This window comes from Tenebrio molitor, chromosome 4, assembly GCF_963966145.1.
Source record: "Tenebrio molitor chromosome 4, icTenMoli1.1, whole genome shotgun sequence".
Classification (NCBI taxonomy): Eukaryota; Metazoa; Arthropoda; class Insecta; order Coleoptera; family Tenebrionidae; genus Tenebrio; species Tenebrio molitor.
In genome coordinates this window covers 15221467-15244661 of record NC_091049.1, presented here as the reverse complement: position 1 = coordinate 15244661, position 23195 = coordinate 15221467, and the positions used below count along the sequence as shown (strand labels likewise).

At 38.6% G+C, this 23195-nt stretch overlaps 2 long non-coding RNA genes across 3 annotated transcripts; one reads left to right on the top strand and one right to left on the bottom strand.

Annotated features, from left to right (window-relative positions):
• Nucleotides 1–13643: 13643 nt before the first annotated feature.
• Nucleotides 13644–16438, top strand: LOC138128541 (uncharacterized). The gene is made up of 2 exons (XR_011158752.1): nucleotides 13644–14293; nucleotides 14356–16438. It is a non-coding gene; the product is annotated as an uncharacterized lncRNA (long non-coding RNA).
• Nucleotides 16439–19832: 3394 nt separating this feature from the next.
• LOC138127637 (uncharacterized) lies at nucleotides 19833–22925 on the bottom strand. 2 transcript variants are annotated; one of them, XR_011158300.1, is made up of 4 exons: nucleotides 21204–22925; nucleotides 20478–21045; nucleotides 20200–20421; nucleotides 19833–20149 (listed from the first exon to the last, which is right to left on the bottom strand). It is a non-coding gene; the product is annotated as an uncharacterized lncRNA (long non-coding RNA). The 2 variants fall into 2 exon arrangements; XR_011158299.1 differs by having other exon boundaries at nucleotides 20478–21972.
• Between the last annotated feature and the right edge of the window lie 270 nt (nucleotides 22926–23195).

Genomic DNA, 23195 nt, shown 5'->3' with positions numbered 1-23195 from the left:
CGCGCTGTTGTGGCGGTACCGGAAATTTAAATTTAAATTTTAAACTGGGTCACTACAATTTAGGTATTTAGGTAATATGTACATTTTCAGCGTGGGCAAATAGGTACAAAGTTAACAACCTATTAATTATCATGTGACCGAAACAACTCTTCAACAATCAGATTCTTTTTTTGTTTTGCGCGTCTTGTTTCTTCTGCAATGTTTTCTTCAAGATATTCATCTGGAATCAGTTTATTGTCATTGAATGGATGCTCCCATTCATTTCCATTAAAGTAGCAAAAATTATGCAAGACACAAGCAGCTGTAGCTATTTCAATTGCTTTACTTATTGAATAAGTATTAATAAAAATTAATCTTCTAAATCGCCCTTTAATCAGTGCAAAAATATTTTCTACTGACACTCTATCAGCACTAAGACATGTATTATGAATCATTTTTATACGATTTAAAACGCCATTTCTCTCAAGGTGTCATCAGTCAAGGCTTTATTGGAAAGGCACTATCACCTATGATATGATATGTTTCATCTGGGAAGTAAATTTGTGGGCCCCTCCTTTCAATATTTCTCACAAAAATGGATTGGGACAATACCTGGAATAAGAACATCAATTACTTTGTTAACTATTACATTTATGCTTACTCTTGTATCATGGGCAGACCCTGGAAACCCAATAAAAGCATATGTTAAATTTTTTTTCGATGTACAGATAGATAACCATAACATTTATCGAGTGGCCAAGATATCTATCAACATAGCTGTCATGTTGTTCTTTTACAACTTTAATATCAATGTGGGATCCATCTACTGCACCTATCACGCCTGTAAGCAAAATTTGACTGAAAAAAATCAAGTTTATGGGTAAAACCATTTCTTATGTAGTCGATTTCATCAGGAGTTTTCGGCCAAAAAATGAATTGTTTCTTAAGAGATATGACAGCATACAAAAAACAACGTTTACTATTTTCATCACAGTGGAGGGAACTAGCTCAAATGTTTGTCCAATCGATAATAGGGTATCCTGGGTTGCCATATACCATAAGAACACTAGTAAAGATCTTTCAGGTTGTGTTGGAAAATTTCCACCCCTATATATTTTCTAATTACAAAATACTTGTCATTTTCTAAAACAAACCTCAATAACTTTTGAAACGTTTCTTTTTTCATTCTAAACATACTCAAAAACTAGTAGTAAACGGTCGCTTTTCTGTAAATCTCTGGGGCTGGATTAGCGCCCAAGGACCTGGAGTTTTAACGCATATCATATCATATCCTGGAGAATATCATGCTCCCATCAGTGAATGCGGTCTTCCCCCAAAATCATTTTATTTATCAGCCGACAATTGTCCTATTCATATAGCTAGAATTATCTCATATTGGATGGAGCAGGAAGGAATACGAGTTCCGCCTTGGCCTTCGCGCAGTATGGACTTGAACTCCATCGAAAATGTGTAGGGTTTGATGATAAGGAAAATGAATACCGGCAATCAATTTCGTCCACAAAACGTCGAAGAGTTATGCGAAAGAAATCAAGAAGTGTGGAATGAATTAACTCCAAACTATATGTACTGAGGTTTTAGTAATATCAACGCCGAGAAGTTTGAATAATGTAATAAACAGTTTTTGTTTTTGTTTTTGTTGCATTCTCTTACAATGTTCTTATCTTTCTATAATAAATATGTTATTTATTAAGTTCACGGAAGGTGTGAATTAACACTTGGTATTTGTGTATGCGTAAATACCGTCTCAGGGTAATGTGACTTGAGGTGAAAGCCTGATTTACCAAATTTCATTAAAAAGTCATAGAATGTCAAATCAGTGCTCAGAATTTATTGACCGCAACCGTACAAGGTGAAGGGTTGTGCCATCGCTGCGATAAAAAAAAAAAAAAAACTCTTGAAAGGAGATTGAATTCGAAAACAATCAAAAAAAGGGGAACCGAAAGCGAAGTCCCATATCGTCCACGACGCTAATCTGATCATCGGGACCGTCCCCTCGGGCCTCACCTCGTTTCCCCAAAAGAAAACAAACATTCAAGTAGAAAAAGAAGTTGCGCGGCGGACGAGGGCACAAAAGATAAATAATAGTAAAAGAACGATTAAAAAAAACTGTTATCGGTCTGACCGGCCGTTTGCAGGCGAGGTCACCAACAGACCGATAACCCAAACTCGAAAAAAAAAAACGTTTTGCCTGAAACGACGCGCTCGCTTCCCGAAAACTAAAAATTTACTCAATCACCCTGGCCTTGATCGTCACGGGGCGGTCGACGTCTCTGGAGACCTGGACGTTCCTTGGGGACTTCCTCGGGCTCACGGTGGATGACGAAATCCGGGCGTGGAATCTGACTCCGCACTCCGGCGTTTGGTTCTCCACGAACCTTCCGTCGGGGATCCGTAAATCCGCTCCTCGGCGTCTGGGTTTGGACTCCCTGGACTCTTCTTCTAGCCTCACCCTCTTCGGACCCTCAACGTCTCCACGCCATTCATCCATTCGCCGTTTCAGCTCCCTACACACTCCGGCATATATCTGATCACTAGGGTTAGGCGGAAAATAGTTGGCGCTCCCCACCATTCCGCTACAGCGTCGCACCGCTATCTTTTCGCTGCGAGCGTGAACCGTGGATCGTTTTATAATACGAGCGCGCTGCACTGGATCGTGATGGTGGGAGGTATACTTGACGCGCTCACTATTTTTCGCTTAAATCTACTGATCACCAACCAAGACCAAAGACCTCCTCCTAATCTGCACTGGCTCCTCTCTTTTATGGTCTCGCCCCTCTCAATTCGGATTCCCCCCCCCCCCTCAATTCGGATTTTTATCATTTTCGGTAGAAAACGGACTCGCCGCGAGTCGTACGCACGGTGATCGGATGATTTTTAAAAATGTAACAGTACCTACCTAAATAAATGTGTTCTTATGATAAGATGCCTTACAGTATTACAGTATTAAGCAATTTTTATTTTTATTTTTAATTCCTAGTCATAGAATGTTTTTTTTTTATTCTGTTTTATTTTGTTCAAAAGTTTTACCTAATTACCTACCTAATAAAGATTTTTAAAACAAAGTTTAGTCGATATACCTTGTAAATAAATGCTAATTATCAACCAAAGGATAAATTAGGTAGGTATATTCACTAGACAGATAGGTTGTGAAGAGAAAAATTGTTGCGGCTTGCATTCAAGCACTTTGGGGCGGCTTGGATTTGAGCCCTTTCGGTTGAGGCTTGGAAACGAGTCCAAAATTCGTTGAAAATATAGGGCCTCTAAAATGTGGGTGCGGCTTGTTTTAGGTGGCGCCTTGTTTTCGGGCCAATACGGTATGTTGACAGACTTAGCAAACCAAAGAGTTCAACTTTTTTTTCTTCGGCACTCCAAACCTTAAGTAACCCATTTTGCCCGTCCTTCCCCTATATTGGTTTTCTGGTTTAACCGCCTCAAATTTCTTATAGTTGATCTTTCGGTGGCTCTGCTGTCACCTTCTTCAGAGCTTCAGTTTCAGATTTAAAAAGATGGCGTTAGAGATGGGACCGATCATAGCCACCCATACCTCACAAGCCGTAAACATGGTGAAGTGGCAATGTCGCGCATTGGCCAACCTTGTTTAGTTTGTCCAGCGCGAGATTAGTTGACATAAAAATCACTAAATTCTACTTGAGAAAGTAGTAACTAGCGCACGTAAAATTTAAAATATATCCTTCAAGCAGTAACATTTTTGCCCTGAAATTATGCTCTAATTAATGTATTCTAGTGCATTTTGTAGTGTTGGGTTACAAGTCTACAATTTAAAATCTCATAATCTCCCGCTGGACGAAGCAGTCTAGCAGTTTGTTTATGTCAACGAAGTTCCCTCGTGTTTAATAAATTCCTAAGTAAGTGTTGATGTACTTAAAACTCTACATTAATAATGATAAATAAGTGATTAATGTTTGTTGAATCGATTTAGTGAGCGGGAAATGTAGGTAAGTCAATGGCGTGAAAAATGAAATATGCAGTAAAGTTTATCTAACTTCACTCTTAGGATCATCAATAATTATGCCAAGAAAATGTTGTGTGCCCAATTGTCAAACAAATTACGCAAATGCTCTGAAGGAAAATCAGCCAAGCATAAGCAACGTTTGCATTTCCCAACGATGAACTCAGGAGGACTGCATGGATTCGCGCTATTCCCAAACAAGATTGGGAAGCTACTTCTTCATCTTCGGTTTGTGCTCTCCATTTTAATGAAGACGACGTGATTTGGGAAGAATTATGCATAATAGCAGAGGTAAAAACACAACGACTTTTATTACGGTTTCCTAAGCTGAAGAAGGATGCTATTCCCACAAAATTTCCAGGCCATAAAAGAACACCTCCTGAAGAAAGAAGTAAATAATAGGTACTTTATGAGAGGTTGTAACTAAATGAATTCCTTCTATATGGTTTTAGGCTGCTTTTGCTCGTGAGTCTGCCAAAAACCAAATTTTTTTACAAGATGATTTGATATATAATTATGAGAAACTAATGAATAATTTTTGTAACAAATTAAGAAGCATTTCCGCTTGGGAGTCAAAAGTAGAAACTAATGGATTGTGGTTATATCGATTAAACTTATCTGATACTTTTGATGGTATTATAAATATAGTGTCCAGTGTTTGTATTGAAAAAACTTTACATGTCAGTGTTTACTTAAAAGGTGTTAATAAACCTCCCAATGATTTATCGTGAATTCTACCTTTAAGCCTAAAACTGTATAATAATAATAATAATAATTGTTTATTCGTGTTAATATACAAAATAGTATTTACACATGTCCCAAAACGAAAGAAAAATTAATTACATAAAGAATAGTAATGAGAGAAGAAAAAAAAAAATAAAATAAATAAATAAAAGAACAAATAAAACAAATTTGACTATTTCAAATCATTAGATGAATTGTTTAAAAATTCATCAAAAGAGTAAATTATTTTATTTAATAAATAAGTTTTTATATGCTTTAAAAATTGGTTTGGAGGTAAATTTTTATGAGAGTCCGGAAGTGCGTTGAAAAATTTAATGCAATAATAGTGGATTCCATTTTGTGATTTAGTTAAACGTAGAGATATATGATCAATGTCTTGAGACCTAGTACTGTATTGATGATAAGATGATAGTTTGGGGTATAGTTTCGGATTTTTAATAATATATTCCAAACATCTATATATAAATATGGCGGGAAGAGTCAAGATTTTCAATTTAGCAAAATGTTGCCCACAATCGTCTCTAAAACCAAGGTTGGCAATAATCCTAACAGCCCTTCTTTGCAACCGGAAAATTCTGTACAGAGTACCTGAGTGACCCCAGATTAAAATACCGTATTCAATATGGCAATGCACTAATGCAAAATATGCTAGTCTAAGACTTTGGAGAGGAAGATTGTTAGCTAAATTACGTAATAGATATATATTTCTAGATATTTTAGAAGCCATTTGTTCACCGTGTGCATTCCAGGTTAACTGAATATCGACATATATTCCTAAATATTTTGTTTGTTCTGAGTATTCTACTCCTCCAACAAATTGTTTTAAAGTAAACATCATATGTACAGTTTTATCTTTGTTTAAATTTAGTCGATTTGCCAGGAACCATTCTTCAGTTAATGAAATACTATAATTTTTCTTAAGTAAAAGATTTTCCATGGATATTTCCGCATTGCTCACAGTAGTGTCATCGGCAAACAATGTAATATCAGCACACGAAACATAAGAAGATAGATCGTTAATATAAATTAAAAACAAAATCGGGCCAAGGATAGAACCTTGTGGCACCCCATAAACAATGCGTGAAAAATCAGATAATACTTCGTTTATTCTAACACACTGACTGCGGTCACTCAAATATGATAAAATTAATCGTGTACTCGACGGATGAAAATTATACGTATAGAGTTTTCTCAATAGGATGTCATGTGACACACAATCGAAAGCCTTGCTCAAGTCCAGGAAAGATGTTGAATAATATTCTTTACGTTCAAAACAGTCTATTATTTTCTCTACCAAATTAGTAACTGCTTTTACGGTGGAAGATCCTGTACGAAAACCAAATTGCTGAGGAGACAATAAATTGTTATCATGCAAAAAATTTAAAATTTGTTCAAATAATAATTTTTCAAAAATTTTTGATATAGCGGGCAAGAGAGAAATAGGTCTATAGTTATTCATATCAGCTGGATTTCCTTTTTTATGCAGTGGAATGACAACGGCCTTTTTTAAGCAATTAGGAAAAATATTTTCTTTAATGCAGTAATTACATAATTTAGTAAGAGGTGGAATTAGAATATTTTTAACACATTTTATAATCGGTAAAGAAAGACCATAAATATCTTTTGAATGAGTATTACGTAACTTGGTGATTGCATCCCGTACTTGAACTTCCGATACCCCTTTAAAACAAAAAATATTATTTGTACTATTCTCATTAGTCATAATAGAAATCGGATCTCTGCTTCCACTGGGTAATGAGTTAATGATATTTTCAGCAACTCTCGAAAAAAAATTATTAAAATCATTGGGATTTATCTCACAATTGTTGTGTTTGTTCTTTGATGTTCGATTATTGTTGATAAGGTTCCATAGGACCTTGGGATTGTTTTTATTATCAGAAATAAACTTGGCATTTGCTTCAATTTTAGCATCTCTAATAGCAAGATGGTAACGCTTCTTATAATCTGTTAGAAGTGATTTCAATTCCGGAGTCCTATGTAAATTATAAGCGTATATGTAACCTAGTGTATTACGCATCTTATCTAGTACAGGTGTAAACCACTTCACAGAAGTGTTAGATCTGGAACCAGTTTTACAGAAAATTTGTTTTTGTGGGAAAGCTAAATTGTAATAGTACATAATAGTGTTCATAAACATTTGAAACCTAACATTGAGATCAAAAGATAAATCTACAAAATTCCAGTTTACATTTTCTAAGAATTTAAAGAACATAAATTTACCCTCATCAGACAAAGGTCTAACAATTTTTACTTTAGACTTTCTCGTGATAAAATGATTGGTACGTAAATTAACTGATATTCCTAAATGGTCTGATATGTGAAAATTTACTGGAGTAACGTCTATGTCTTCAGTAATTATATTAGAAAATACATTGTCAATTGCGGATAACCCTCTAGTAGGGAATTTAACATGCGAATATAAACCATAACTTTGAAGTAAATCAGAAAACGATTGTGCATATTTGTTGTTAGTATTAAAGTGCATGTTAAAATCCCCTCCAATTATTAGATTTTTATTTTTATAATCGATTTTACCCAAAAGCTTGTGCATAGTTTCAATAAACATGTTAAAGTCACCCAGAGGTGACCTATACACCGTAATGATGTACACATCTAAAGAAGGAATAAATGTCCCTACTAATTCACAGTCTATTTCTATGGATAAAGTTTTAACAGTAGGAAGAGGTATACATTCAAAACTGGAGTTAACAAACTGTATTACTCCTCCATGGATATGATTTTTTCGAGCAAAGTATTCAGCTACTGAATAACTACCTACTGTAAAACAACTCGCCTCAGACTCGACCAGCCAGTGTTCTTCGAAACATAAAATATCAAATTTATTAGTTTCTAATACAACCTCAAGTTCCTGAATTTTGTTTCTTAAACACTGGATGTTCAAAAAAAGGATACCTGTTTTTACAACACTGCAGCACTTTGATTGCTACATGGAGTAGCGCGTTTTGCTTTTACTAACTGACACTTGTTTTTTATATACTTCACATGAGTAATTGAATCGCGAATGATCAACTTTCAAATTTAAATTGTTGGATTTGTTTAACTTCAAACAGTTAACACACACGGAATTATTATTACAATCCTTCTCGTCATGACCTTCCTCGCAACAATTCAAACATTTAGAAACATCTTCTTTGCACTTTTCACTAGTGTGATTAAATCCTCCGCATTTAAAACACCGTAAAACATTTACGTGTTCATAAACTTTACAGATATTCCATCCGATACACACAGATTCCATTTTCATAAAGTCGGCGAAAGTAAGAGGATCAACTTCGATAATTGCTAAATATTTTTTTTTCATTTTCTTGCAGGTAATCAGTTTAAAAGTACCGCTGATGTTTCTAAGAGATAAATTCTGTTGAATTAAACAGTTTCTCAGGTTTTCCTCGTTGAGTTCCTCGCTAAAACCTACAATTTTGATTTTTGGGTTGTACAGGATTGTTTTCTTAACACTGTACGCATCTCCAAGTTTTTTTTTTGCCTCAGTCTCCAATTTAATCCTTTCATCAGCATTGTTGCATGCGACTGAAATTCCTCCATTTTTGAGATGCTTAATCTTTGTTATTCCTACTCCAACTTCAGCTAAATTAATTTGTTCTTTTAAATTTTTCATAGTAGAAAGAGAGTCTTGAAGAACCTTTGGTTGAAGAATTACTACATCCTTGGGTTGTTTAGCAATTTCGCTGTAAGTTTTTGGCGAAGATATTGACGGCGATAACCCAGTTCCCAGCTCATTAAACTTCTGACTAACGTGTATGTTTATATCATTTTTTAGCGAAGAGAAGTACTCCGTTAAATCAGCCTTAAATTTATCTGTAATCGTTTTTATAACAGTGATATCAGTACTATTTTCCTTCAAGTCGGAACTGTTATCGCAATTTTTTAACTTATTAATCTCCATTCCAAGGGCTTCGATTTCGGAGCTTAGACTACAATTTTCAGTTATTAACTTACTATTTTCGTTTTTCAGAGCCAAATTTTCCTGCTTGAGTTCTTTCACTACTCTTTGAAAGGTCTCCTCGACGCAACTTATCTGCCTGCAGTGTTCCTCGCACAACATCATGCTGTCGGTTATCACACAAAACTTTTTACCCTTGCCAACTAATATTTGAAAACACCTTTCGTGATATATCTCATTACATTTTGCACACTTAACTGATGCATGTAACACTTTTCGCCTGCATTTTCTGCACTTTTCATTACTTTGTTCGGAGCTCGAGTCGGAATCGTCATCCCGCCCAGGCGACATGGCGAATATAGATGGTCACAGTTGGAAAATCTGTTAGTTGCATATAAGAATTGTGAATCTGACATCTCTAAAGAGAAACAATTTAATGCTTATCTAGATAAAGCAATCGAGTGTTTTCATAAATGTGCTAAGATAGCCGAGGAAGAGGTGCTTGATTCAAAAAATTGTTTAGGCATTTTAACTGATTAATTAAAGCTGTTATCTCCCAAACAAAAAAGGTATGCTCCATGCACTGTCATATTTGCGTTTATGATTTCCAATTATTATTCATCATCATTGTAGGATTATATTCGGCAATATTTAACTCTTCCTCATAAAAAGTATTTACAGCACATATCGTCGTCCCTTAATGTGTCAACTAATATTAATGATTCAAAGGCTTACCTAAGTATGATTTCAAAAAATCTCTTTGAGCGAGAACGCTATGTTTCCTTACTGATTGATGAAGTTTATGTTAATCCTGAAAAGAATATTGCAATGTGCAAACAGTAACTAATTGTAATAATGCGTAGGCGTATGCCGCTTTACTCAGTTAACGTGATCGTCAATGAACTCGACGATCCTTCTCTCTTGTCTAACCCTCTGAACAATAAAGACGTGTTCAACTATTGTTCATCAGATACAGCAAGACTTTCATTTTGTCCATAAAAGACCCCAAGAACTTTGTGGGCCCAGATTTCTTAAGACATATTTAGAGTGAAGAAATATCGTCGCTGGAAAAATAAGGTCAGTAAATAAAGTGTAAACGACAAGAGAGCAACATGGCGTCGTCAAACAACACCATTGTGGGTCCGGTGCTGACTGGAGTGAATTTCAAAAATTGGAAATTCAGTAAAGCTGTTGTTGCAAAAAGAAGGAGCAGGCAATTTCTCACAAAATCTTGCTTTTCTTAGTCTTTATTTATCTTCCGAAATCTTTAGCAGTAGCTACGAGTATTTTCACAAAGTTTTTGCGTGAAAACTTTGCAAGACATTTATAAATAGGAAAATGTTGGGATAAATGGAATAAAAATTGAAATTAAATCTTGAATGAAATGATTCACATGAGTTAGTTGTTCTATTTTTCACTTTTTCAATAAACATAAATTGTGCATGTTAGCTTTTAATCTTAAAAGCTTAAATAATAATGCGTCCGCACTGATCGAGGCGCGTGGTCAATCTGCTTCTGCTGGGGTGCGGTCCGCACTTGAGAATGTGCAAGACCTGCACTATTATGCAGAATCACCACTTGGACACGTAATGCGGTACGTCTTGGCGCTAACACGGCCAGCCTGACATTGGGACGCTCTCGGCCCAAAAATAGTAACCAGTTTATATTTCGGAGTCAATTTGAAGATGTACCTATTGACGTTTTTAATTGAATAAATACTAAATTCAGGAACTTTATTAGAATAAACTGAAACTGTATACGTGTCGCAAGTCAGGGCTCGGTTTCATCCTGACTTCCATGAGATGGTCCTGGTACTGATGTATCGGGGTCTTTCGGCATCTGACAAACACAACATGCGTCAAAAATCCATGATTATGTACACGTTCAAGGTGCGGAACTTCCCAGGCGGCAAAGAGACCCAAACATCAACTACCACAGCCAAACTCATGCCAAAGTTGATATCCGCCAGAAGGCACAGGGGCCCAAGCATCAACAGTCAAAGTTGATATCCGCCAGAAAGCACACTGACCCAAGCATCAACAGCACAGCTGAATTCCTGCCAAAGTTGATATCCGCCAGACAGCACAGTGGCCCAAGCATCAACAGTCAAAGTTGAAATCCGCCAGAAAGCACACTCACCCAGGCATCAACGGCACGCTAGCAACCGCTAACACGGCTAATCATGACATTACGAAAAGAACAGTCGGGGTATATGGTTCATTTTAGAAATATATGCAGTGACGTCACGCCGGAATCAAGAACACGACATGCCGTTCGTCCGTTTTTGACACTTGACACCAAGGCATAATGAGTTGTTTATGTTACCGCTATTGTCAAGAAATTATAGTATTTTTTAGTGTTGGGCATAATCGATATATTCTGATGATCGAATGAATCGAAAGAATCGCTTTGAATAATCCAAATGATCAAATATCATTCGATCTTTCAAGTATAAATGATCGCATGCGTAGTTGTGCACTTATTTTGAATTTCGTTTCGATTCCAATAACAATCGAATAATTTCTATTTTATCATTATCAGTACAACGTACCTTATACCTAGATACGATCAGTACGAAATAAATTATGGTCGGAACCACTGACAAATGGATTTCAATTATTAAAAACAAAAACCATTCTTTCTTGAAATTGAAAAAGACGCAAAATCTGAATTTGTTTTGAATGAATGCCATCGGACTTCCCAACAAATGTGGGTTTTCCCAACCCTTCCGTTCAGATGACAGTGGCGACACTACTTTATTTTGATTTATGGAAAAAAAATTGGTTTGGAGAATACGTTCAACTAAATTTCCTCTCGTTGCTGCACGATAGCACATTACGCAAGTGAGTCAACATCATCTGTGTAATATTTTAGCTTATTGCAACACTTTTGCAGTGATTTCCGAAGCTTTGGTTAAATCGAATTACATTTTCCTTGTTTCGTGACAATTTTTGACGTTTAGTCGACATCTTACGCCCGCGCCGAGACCGACACACGTCAATAGTTCCGTGTTCCTCAAATCGTATAGTTCAGAGTGAGACGCACAGAACGACATCTCAATAGCGAACGCAGCAGAGGCAACGAACTACGAAGCTGCCTCACATGTGTTGAAGGGAGACAGCCACACACACCAAGTGCGTGTTATAAACTGATACAACTGCATATATTCCAAAAACCACCGCCGTTTTGATGATTGACATATTTTTCCTAACCTACCTAACCTCACAAACAAATGTAATGAATTCAGTGAAGTTGTCAAAGTGCAATGTCAAAAGTCTCACAGTTTAAAAAGAACTTTGATAACAAACATTTTATTAATTTAGTTGATGCTAGTTCTGTTTGGTATTTCTAGTATTTTGCTGGTAGTGTTTATGAACTGGCTTTTTTATCATATGAGAACTGATATTGCGGCAAATGCAGCAACAAGTTCCGTTAGTTTGCTTAATTAAATTTTGGACAAATTATTCTTCTATGAATTTGCACTCGCCACTTGACCAAGATATTTTCAAAAACGCGGCGCTGAAACTTTGTTTCTTCCGCACAACCGAACCAGTGCGCAACATCTTGCTTCTGCCAATTCAGAATATTCAAACTGTAATTACAATTAAAGTAAAGTATCATTTGTCACTGGAACTGGACAACTGCATCATGCAGATACATGTGTGTGGAGTGTGGACTGCATGTCTAAATTGTCACGATGCACATGGCGTTGTCACACATTTGATAACATGATAGTTAGTTGTTAACAGCAAACCCCGAAAACAACCCCAAATGTCAGAATCATGAGGGCAATAGGATTTTTCGGTCTACGCCCAGGCCGTTATAGACACTCTGATCATCTAACAGGTCGTGCTAAAAACAGACTATAATAGAAAATGACTCTCAAGGAGAGCGTCGTAGTCATCCGGGTCGGGTCCGGGCACCATCCCTTGGCCTAAAGACGCATCTGACAGGCAGCAGATGACGTCAGTTTCAGTGAGAATGCGAGCCGGGGTACCCACTAGAAAGATGATATCTTGGGCGCAATTAGCGATTTCATCTGTTTTGAGGCTTTTAAGTGGGCACAGAAAACAATATTTGGAATACACATCCACTGCCACAAAAACATGGGTGAATCCATCTTCATTTTTCGGCAAAATCGGCAACGATCAACGAAAATGGCAGAGATTAACAGATTAACACCACTTGGACACGTAATGCGGTACGTCTTGGCGCTAACAGTGCATCCATTTTAACAAGGTTTAGAACACTGTCACTTTGAAACTGGTGAAACTACAGCGTGATCAACAAGGACTGAAGCTGTTGGCAGCAAATGACAGCAAAATATTCCCAAAGTATGAAATTTTTTTGTGCGTCAGTGTGGGCACCCGCTGCAAGTTGTGAATGTCAAAAAATTTAGGTTATGTTACGATTTGGTAGTTTTAAAACACAATACTGAGATAACCGCTTTTGAATTCAAAACTAACCGCCAATGAAAGCTATAGAATTACCGGCGTTCGGTACCGTCGGCGACCGCTTGGGGGCGTGGGTGAAAGTCGACAGGGGATGAACGGCCATGTTTTCTTTTTGGAGGGCACTTTTTTTCTTGACCGCAGAGTAGTACAGAAGTACCGCGTATTTTTCTGTGTGCTAATTGTGCGATTTTAGTTGTTTTTTTTTATTGAACTGTGCTAAATGTTGCTGCCCAACTTCTGTTTTGAACTAGGTATGTGTTTGGGGTACTAAAATTAATTCTGCTTCGCGCGAAATGTAGTTTAACAATAATAAGACACAAATGGGTCGCACGTGGGGTTCCACCATGTTTTACAAAATCCACATTTATCTCGACCATCCCCATGTATTATGTTTTTAACATTATAAGCTTGCGAAGGAGCGTAAGGCAGCCTGGTTCTAGTTTTGCTAAATTTATAAAACCGTACGGATCACGTTTTTTTTGTAAAATCAGGTGTAACAATTCACTAACGTTCCTAAAAAGAAAAGAAAGAATTCCCGGATTCTAGCAAAGCCGTCTATTCGCAAACGGACGGTTCCGGTGCCGAACGTTATCAGCTTCTAGATAACGGAGAACGTGGTGTGATCGGATTTGCGAGCCGTATTCTGAGAGGACCAGGATTTCTGTACACCGTGCCAGGAAAGGAACGTTTGGCGATCATCGTCGGGCTCCAGAAGTACTGGACCATTCTGGAAACAAAAGTATCGTGGCGGACACACTTTCCAGGTACCGCCTGGGACTAGAGGCCTGCCCGGGCGTTCTCAAATTGCCCGTGTTGCTCCGGTTCTGACATCTGGGGGCGAGACCATTTCCGCCGTCTTCGCGGTTTCCGGTTCACGAGACCTGAGGGTCATTTACCCAATTTGAGGCACCCCACTAAACGATATTTTTCTCGGGCCCATGTTCCGGGGAAAGTTGGAAGGGAAGGTCGCATCCGAGGGGAACTAATGAGATGACAAGTGCTGGCCGAGAAAGTCACCCCAGCTTTCAAGGAGAAGTAGGACCACTTTGGAGTTTCTCAGGTCTATTCCATGTCGATTCTTGCTCCCTGGGGCGTTGCGTTACCGGACCAACCTGGGGGCGTGAAGTTAGTAGGATGTTGACGAAATGCTCGACGTCCCCGACATCGCCACCACTGCCAGAGAAGGTAACTCTGACATCGTATACGTTAGTTGACCAAAGGACCGGATACTGTTCCTATCTTTTTAGCTCCCACCGTTCGTACTCGGGACGGATTTTTAGACGCTGACTCTTGGGCTTGATGTGTACACCACCCCACGCCGACGAAAGCCACTGGGAAGCGAGGTCGAGAACGACAAAACTGCAACCACGGACAGGAAGTGTCTTCCTTGCTACGATGCTCTCCACGCCGAAGACACTTGGGGGCGTCTGAGATAACCGCTTTTGAATTCAAAACTAACCGCCAATGAAAGCTATAGAATTACCGGCGTTCGGTACCGTCGGCGACCGCTTGGGGGCGTGGGTGAAAGTCGACAGGGGATGAACGGCCATGTTTTCTTTTTGGAGGGCACTTTTTTTCTTGACCGCAGAGTAGTACAGAAGTACCGCGTATTTTTCTGTGTGCTAATTGTGCGATTTTAGTTGTTTTTTTTTATTGAACTGTGCTAAATGTTGCTGCCCAACTTCTGTTTTGAACTAGGTATGTGTTTGGGGTACTAAAATTAATTCTGCTTCGCGCGAAATGTAGTTTAACAATAATAAGACACAAATGGGTCGCACGTGGGGTTCCACCATGTTTTACAAAATCCACATTTATCTCGACCATCCCCATGTATTATGTTTTTAACATTATAAGCTTGCGAAGGAGCGTAAGGCAGCCTGGTTCTAGTTTTGCTAAATTTATAAAATTGACGGATCACGTTTTCCCTTTGTTGTCAAAGCAGGTTTTTACAATTCACTAATTTTCCTAAAAGAAAATGACTCCAAGTTTTAGCGTGGGTCTGTGGCTTTCACTTTTTATCAGCGCACTCCCTCACTTTGATCCCCTTTCTAATTATTCCGAGTGACGCTTTTGGTGTAACAAGTATTTATTTATTGCTTAACATTTTTAATCAAAATTTGAAAGTTTCCACTTTCCATCCCGGTAGCAACCAATTGGGTTTATATTTCAGGTATCTGCGCGGGCTTTTTCCTTATCCAGGGATCTTCTACATTTAGGTATTTTCATCGTTTAGTCCCGGGGCGCCCTCCATATTATCCAAGGGGGGGCCCCTTGTCGATGATCCGGCTCTAATAGGCTAGGGTCGACTGGACTGTGTTTTTTTGTTTTATTGTTATGTATGTGTTATTGGTTGTTACCACTTTTCCATCCCAAACTGAAAGTGTTCTTAGATTACTCCGTCAACAAAGTTTTGTCGCGGTTTCGTTTACATTTTTCAGTTGCTGTAAATGTCAATTCTTCCTTATCGCGAGGGTCTCTCTCTGTTTGAGGGGTTTAGTTGCTCCTAACATCCAATCGTTGAACACGACCCCGCGGCCCCTCGTTTAACATGTTGTGCCCCAAGAGAGACCCGAAAACCATAACGCTTGGCGGGGCTTGCTGAATGCTGGTCCGCAACGTCGCTCATGGTGTAAGTTGAATCCGAGTTCCTTGGCACAGAACTTCCGGAATGGGAATCTGTTCTCGAAGTTTGTGGTACTTGACAAGCGTCGTTTGTTTTTGCTCTGAAATAGTCATATTCAATTCAACCGATGAACTTAGAGTACCTCAATTTGTTGACTTAACGTAAAGCAGTTAGGATTTTTCCCCTTAGCACTAAATCACGGGTAGGCGGGAAATGATAAAGTCGTAAGGATAGGTACCACAGACCCCCGGACCACCCAAAGCCACTCACTCCTTCTATAGCGTATCTGCCGTATTTTGTAAATTAACTTGGAAAAGAAAAAAAAAGGACATGCTGAAGTTCTCGCCTAGTGCCCGCTCTCGCTCGAACGGTCCGAAGTAACTGTTTTGTTTGTAATGTACATGACCCTCCTGTTTTTTTCTGAATTTGAATTGTGTTGTTTATGAAATCAGTTTTGCTCAATTCTCACTAACTGTCCCGTCCACGTTGTCACTTCGGACTTGTTCGTATTTTCAGGAGAGGTTTTAGCGGAGCCTCATTCGGGGGTCTGGGAGAATGGCCAGAGCTCACCATTTTCCTAGAGTTCTAAATGAGTAGTCTTCTCACATTTGAGGAGACTTGGGTGCCCTCTCCCGAGACGTTTTATTATTCATGAATCCCGGCGTTAACGAAAATCATAACTTTGAATAAATAGCTGGTTTTAATTATTGTGTTGTTTTATTTGCACTCTTCTGTGTGGTTCACACACCCTGTTGGAACGAATCTGGTAATGTTTAATTTGTATTAAAAAAAAAAACACAACGTAGGGAAATTAACTAAGTACGATCACGCGCTCTTGGCCAGTTTTTTTGAATTTCGCGGGTTTTATTTTTCATTGTGTATGTTGGTAAAAAAAAAAAACGTACAAAACGATCAAAAACAGTATAAAATGTAATTAGCGGTACTTAATAATGGCCCACTGTTTCGATATTCATAAAAGCGACAGGCCGTGCCCGCATGCCCCTCCTGAGAAACAGAAACATGTTTTATGCGATATTATTTTCGAGCTGAAAGTCTGCGGGATGCAGGGATTAGATCCGAGAAAATTTGTAAGGGTGGAACTTTAATTTCTTCTTTAAAATGGTTAGGCAACGTCCATATGACAAGCCTGTAAAGTAAGGAAAAGGAATGACGGGATTTTTAATGGTAAGGATTATTAGGCCCTGCATTAAACATGCCCAACAAAGAACTTTGGATGCGTGTGTTTTACATAAGAATCACGCCTGTTTGGAGTGAAAGCTTTCCCACTGACTTTCGAAGGTTTTGTTCCATTCTACCTCGAACATTCTCAACTACATCTTCTGTAAGTGTAGATGTTCTACCAGTAAGTTTTGCCTTTTTCACATCACCTGTTTGTAGGTAACGTTGCACAAATCTCGTGCAATGCTGCCTAAACGCGACTAAGGTACCTCGCCGCCCAAAGTACCAACTGGCTCGGGGAACATTTGTTGAAATTGGTGCAATGTACGAGTATCGTCCGTGCTCCGTGGAATACTGCCAACCGTTAGCAGCATCAAAATTTTAGTGTAAAAACCATTTTCATTAATAAATTGATACAAAAATAACACTTGATTTTGAAGTTTAAATTTGCCCGTCAAAATTGACAACTGAAAATGTAATGCTACCAACTTCACTGAAATTTTCATCATGTTGTCATTGTTGCCAACAGCTTCAGTCCTTGTTGATCACTCTGTATAACTATTCAATTCCTTTACTTTCCTAAATTATGAAGAAATGGGATTCTATTGGTTGCATTTAATTATAAAAACGAAATGAAGGTAATAAAATAACCTCCTCTGCACAACCCTACTTAGAGAAAAGTGGATATGACGATTTAAGCGCAGAGTTCTCTTAGGTGGAGAAATTCGTCTATGGACTGAATCCGAACCCTTTAATAAAGAAAATAGATTATGTCAGGGACAGTGGAAGAACTCGGTACTATGCCGGCCAAAAAATTTTGGCCGTCATTGTCTGTCAATTCAAAAAAAAAAAAAATTGTAATCCGTACTTTATTGTCAGCATGATTACCGTCTTGATTATGAACGTTATTTTTTGGGTGGTAAATTTCAAAATTCAAAATTATTTTGTCATTTCTATTACACAGGACGTTTACCTCAGGTTATCTATGTACGATTGCTCTAATTTTGTTCATTCATGTCGGATTTTTGGAATATCTGAGCTTCAAACAGTTTAAATTGATTGCCAAACTGACAAGAATCGAAAGTGGGGTTACGATTCCTAAAGGTTTATTTACACTTTACTTGAATGTCAAGAAAGTCACATATTATATTAGTTTTTTGGTCCGGGCGGCCGGGCAAGCCGGTCCCAGGATTTGCGACCTGCCGTCCGCCGGCTCTGATTGGCCGACTCGCTGTTCGCGTGAGTCGACCAAATTCTGTTCCACTCTTGGAACGTTCGGTGTCTGACGTCTCCGAACGGTATCAAAGTATTAGTGTACATGGTAGTAGCTTTAAATGGCAGTTGGAAAATACCAGTGTCTTATTATTTGATTGATTCATTAACAGGGGGCCTACCACCGACTTCGGTGAGTTTTCTCACCAGTGAAAAAACTCACGTGCATTTTGTCACTCATTTTTTAAAAACGCTACTATTGACATTGCGTGAGATGAGAAATTTCACCGATGAGTTTTCTCATCTGTTAGATATTGCAACGTTGCAATTCGCGTTCGTTGCTTAGCAACATATAGGTTTCAACAAGGCGGTCTTAAGTTACAGGCCTGGACACTGGCTGTGTTGCCACATTCCCTGGTAGGCCATTCCATGACCTACGGTATTCCAAAAATTATGAAACGAATTCGACATTTAAAATAAATTTTGACAAGTCCTTGGTCAAATTCGTCAAACTGAATTAAAAATGTAATTTAAGTGTTGCGTACCAAATTGCAACTCAAATTATGCGTCTTCTTCTTCAAATTGCGTAGGTAGCTAAATACTTTTATTTAAGTTTCCATCAAATGAGGAAACGAAGCCAATTTGGAAGGTGATTTTAAAAATCGAAGAGTGAAGAATTCGCAAAAGTAGCCATGCTTGTGCTAAAGATTTTAGCGGAACAGTTATTTATCAATGGGGACAAAATGAAGCGACTTGTGCCAAACGCGGTTCCAATAACTTCTAATTACGAAGAAATTACACTTTGGGAAGAAATAATCAAAATTAGTAATGACGACACAATCACTGGAGAAAATCTTTTGGTTTTAAAAACGAATATTGAAATGAGACTGGGAAGCAAGTTACAGGAAATGGGATGGGATTTAGGCAATGGGGAGAACAAATTGTTAGTCGCGTTAGTTTATAACCAAACAGTTTCAATAGTCCGGAACACAGCAGGGCATCTGAAATATTATCACTTATCAGTAATGAGCACCGTTATTTTTCTGTCCCAAAGGTGGTTTTAAACTATATGTTACAATGCGATTACGCATTTTTGAACTGTCTAAAATTAGATCACTCATATTTGACAAATGTAAATACAATGACAGGTTTAGTGGATTTCGATTTTTTTCACTAAATGTTGGTGAAGCAATGTTGTCAGACTATGGTAGGCCATTCCATAGCACACTGTCTTTAGTCAGTGTCATGGCCTGGTAAATGTAGATCGCCTTGGTTTCAATCGTGGTTTTGACATTTAACAAATCATTTTTCACGATTTTTGAAACTTTATAATCAATCATAAAAGTGACGAAAGAGCAAAAAGAAATTTTGGTCGAGTTTATGCGGACTCACCCAGAATTAATTTCTGGAAAATTCTCCGCAAAAAAGTGGAAAGCGTGAAGAAAGGTAATTTTTCATATTCGTTACTTTAGAATTTATATATATCTACATCGTTCAAAGGGTGCAAAGTGGAATATAACTAAATATACAAATTTGACATCTACCAAACATAACATCAAAAAATTAGAACCGATTTTTTGTCAATAGGTAACTTTTCAGGTGCTCAGCCTATTTTGCAGTACTCAGCAAGCTAAGTGCATCAAACAGTCAGCCACGCACCTGAAAACTGGTGGTGACAGCTCATTTGTATACTATTAAAATATCCAAGGCTTAATTTCAACATTTTATTTTAATTTCTACAGATCTGGCAAGACAATAAGAAGATGCTGTGAATAAGAGAAAAGCCAATAAAACAGGAGGTGGAGTGAACAGTTTTGCAATTTTCAGTCATTGTCACAAACTGAAGAATTTATTGCTGCAGTGTTGACACCAGTTGCTGTTTTGAATGCTCCTGGTTCTCACCATCCTCCAACCCAATCAATTCGTTCAGTGACTTCAGAGCCTGCCAGTCCTAATAGTTGTTCAGCACCAAATCCTTTTCCTCGTCGATCTCCACGTCCAAAAAACCCGACCATTAGAAACTCCACCTGTAAATAAAACGATAAATAAAAAATGCATAAAAGTTACATGTGCTCACTGAAACTGATGAATTTATTTGTGTCTGACACTTCTAAGGGCTTCCAAATTGTTAGGATACTTAATATAAGTATTTAGTACCTACTTTGGGCAGGCTCAAGGCTTCTGTTACCTACTTCATGAAGTGCGTCACTCACAGTTTGTTGAGAAATGCTTATGAAGCAACTGTATCCAACATCATCCAACATAAGCCTGATAGCTGCTCGTAGCATAGAAGCGTGTGCTGCCAACAAATAAAAAAATAATGCAGACAAAAAAAAACCTTATTAGCTTAATTACTTGAGTATGGATAGATAAATCACTGGGTCTTCTTTTCAGACGCATATAAGATCACAATAAAATTAAATAACTCCAGCAGCTCGCCTCAATAACACATCTACTTCTTCTCCAAATTCTCAATTAAATTGAGCATCATTAAATCATCCATTTTATGCACAAGTTTGACTGCAGACCACTGGCAAAATAACACAAAGAATATTGTTGCGAATTGTACCTACAACTGAAACGCGTGGGTGAAGAAGAGAAAAACGAACGGATAACGTCAACACATAGAATTAGATTAACAACACACAAAGTTGACAAACTGAATTTACAAAAGGTAACACTTTGAACGGTAAGCGAACGAAAAGCGAGACAACCGGCGTCCGGCGTACTCACACCGCGAACGAGGATCTAGGAACGAGGGGCGAGGACAGGGCCGCAGAACACACGCAGGGCGCAGGGGGGCTGCCTACCACCGACTTCGCGCCAGAACTAGATCTACTGCCCATAGAGGCATAGATGGAGGGATGGTTCACTTTTAGATGAATAATTCCAAACAAATATAATCCACAGAGTCCACTTCAACCTAAAAAAACACGCAAAGCACGTATTGTAATGCATATTTTACAATTTACAAGTACAAAAACTACTGGGGTGTGTTAAAGAAAGAAACGTAGAATTAACAGTGCAAGTAATAATAGTCTCATCAAGATGTAGAAAAAGAGCGTTTGGTTGGTTACCTACCTGCGTTTTTCTTCAAATTTTATCTGATATTTAATAATAATAAACCAAAAATATTAAATATTCACTTTGTTTAATTAAACATTTCATATATTATTCATTATAACCAACTAGTATTCTTCATTTGAATTGAACACACTTCAAATGTCAAATCTCACCATAATTCCACTCATAATAAAGCGATCGAAAAATCTCACGCGTTTTCATTCGACTTTTGTCACCGGTGAGAAAAGTCACAGCGTCAATAGTAGGGTTTTAGCACTTTTCATTAAAATGACGTCATTTTGGTGACAAAACTCACCGGTGAGAAATCTCACACGAGTCGGTGGTAGGCCCCCAGGAAGTTATATCAATAACATGTGATGCTCCTACATCACATATGAAGATGGCGGAAGAATTAGGAGTCTGTTTTGAACTCTCCCATTTTAACACAGCCATCAAGAACCCATTTACTAATGATTACTTGTACTTTATGTAAGAAAATCTTCGACTCCATGAAATTGCGACATAATGCGATACAATTCGTCGTCGTCATCAAGTCGACGTGGATGGTGATGTGGAAGATGATGCGAGAACACCCTCACCCCTTCCGGCCCAAGTGGTAGAAAACACGGTGGTGTGATAGTTGACATGACCATAAATGGTCATATCCCTAGCCCGGCAACATTTTTGTGTACGTGGCCACGGTGGTGAAACATTGGGGATGGGGGTAGTATATAAGCTAAAAATGTTAAGAAGGGAGACATTCTCTCTTCGCCATTGTACAAGCATAACGTGAAGTCACGTGCGTTTATTGTAGTTTAGCAGATTTATTTTAAAAGTTAATAAATCGTTACTAAGATTTTCCATCTCGTTTAATTGTTCTTACAAATCAGAAGTGGGATTACCCAGTAGTGAAGTGCGACGAAAGTAAAGTGGAAAGTGCCACCAGTGCTGCCATGGAATTTTCAGAAATTCCAGACAGATCCACGACGCCGCCAATAAACCAAACGGCGAAAGAAACTGAACCATCAACGTCCCGACGGAGGTCCGAGTCGAGTTTGTCTTCAGAATCCGAGTCGAGTTCGTCTTCAGAATACGACGACAACAGGAAAAATAGGAAGATCAGAAAACTCGAAAAACGGTTGAGCGAAATGGAAAGTCGATCGAAGTTCCCCACTCAAGGAGATGAAAAGATTATTCCAGAATTCAACCCACAACAATCTTCGCTTTCCATTGATGCCTGGGTGAGACGGGTCGACGAGATCGCAGAGGTCTACGGTTGGAACGACCTAATGACAATCAGAGTCATGTCGAATCGTCTCACCGGAATGGCAAGAAAATGGTACGACTCGCAAGAGTATTTCAAAGCAAACTGGAAAAACATCAAACACAAACTGGAGAAACAATTTGCGAAACCACTGCCGTTTGCAAAACTCCTAAAAGAAGCTGCGCTCTACGAGACACATGAAGGACAAGATTTAGGCGAGTATTGTTTCACCAAGTTAGACAAGTTGCGAGCGTTAAAATTGAAGATCCCCGAGTCATCGCTCGTAGACGCCGTCATCGGTGGTGTTACGGATGAAAATATGGCACGAACTGCCCGAGCTTCCCGATTTGGCGACGTAAACGAACTATATTCGTACTTGAGTACTCTAGGAGAAATGCCCAGAGTTCCCCGAGGCCGATACCGCCTGCACATTACGAGACTCCGGAACCGAAAGGTTAATGTCCGAGGCCGATACCGCCTGCACATTAAGAGACTCCGGAACCGAAAGGTTAATATCCGAGGCCGATACCGCCTGCACATTAAGAGACTCCGGAACCGAAAGGTTAATGTCCGAGGCCGATACCGCCTGCACATTAAGAGACTCCGGAACTGAAAGGTTAATGTCCGAGGTCGATACCGCCTGCACATTAAGAGACTCCAGAACTGAAAGATTAATGTCCGAGGCCGATACCGCCTGTACATTAAGAGACTTCGGAACTGAAAGGTTAATGTCCGAGGCCGATACC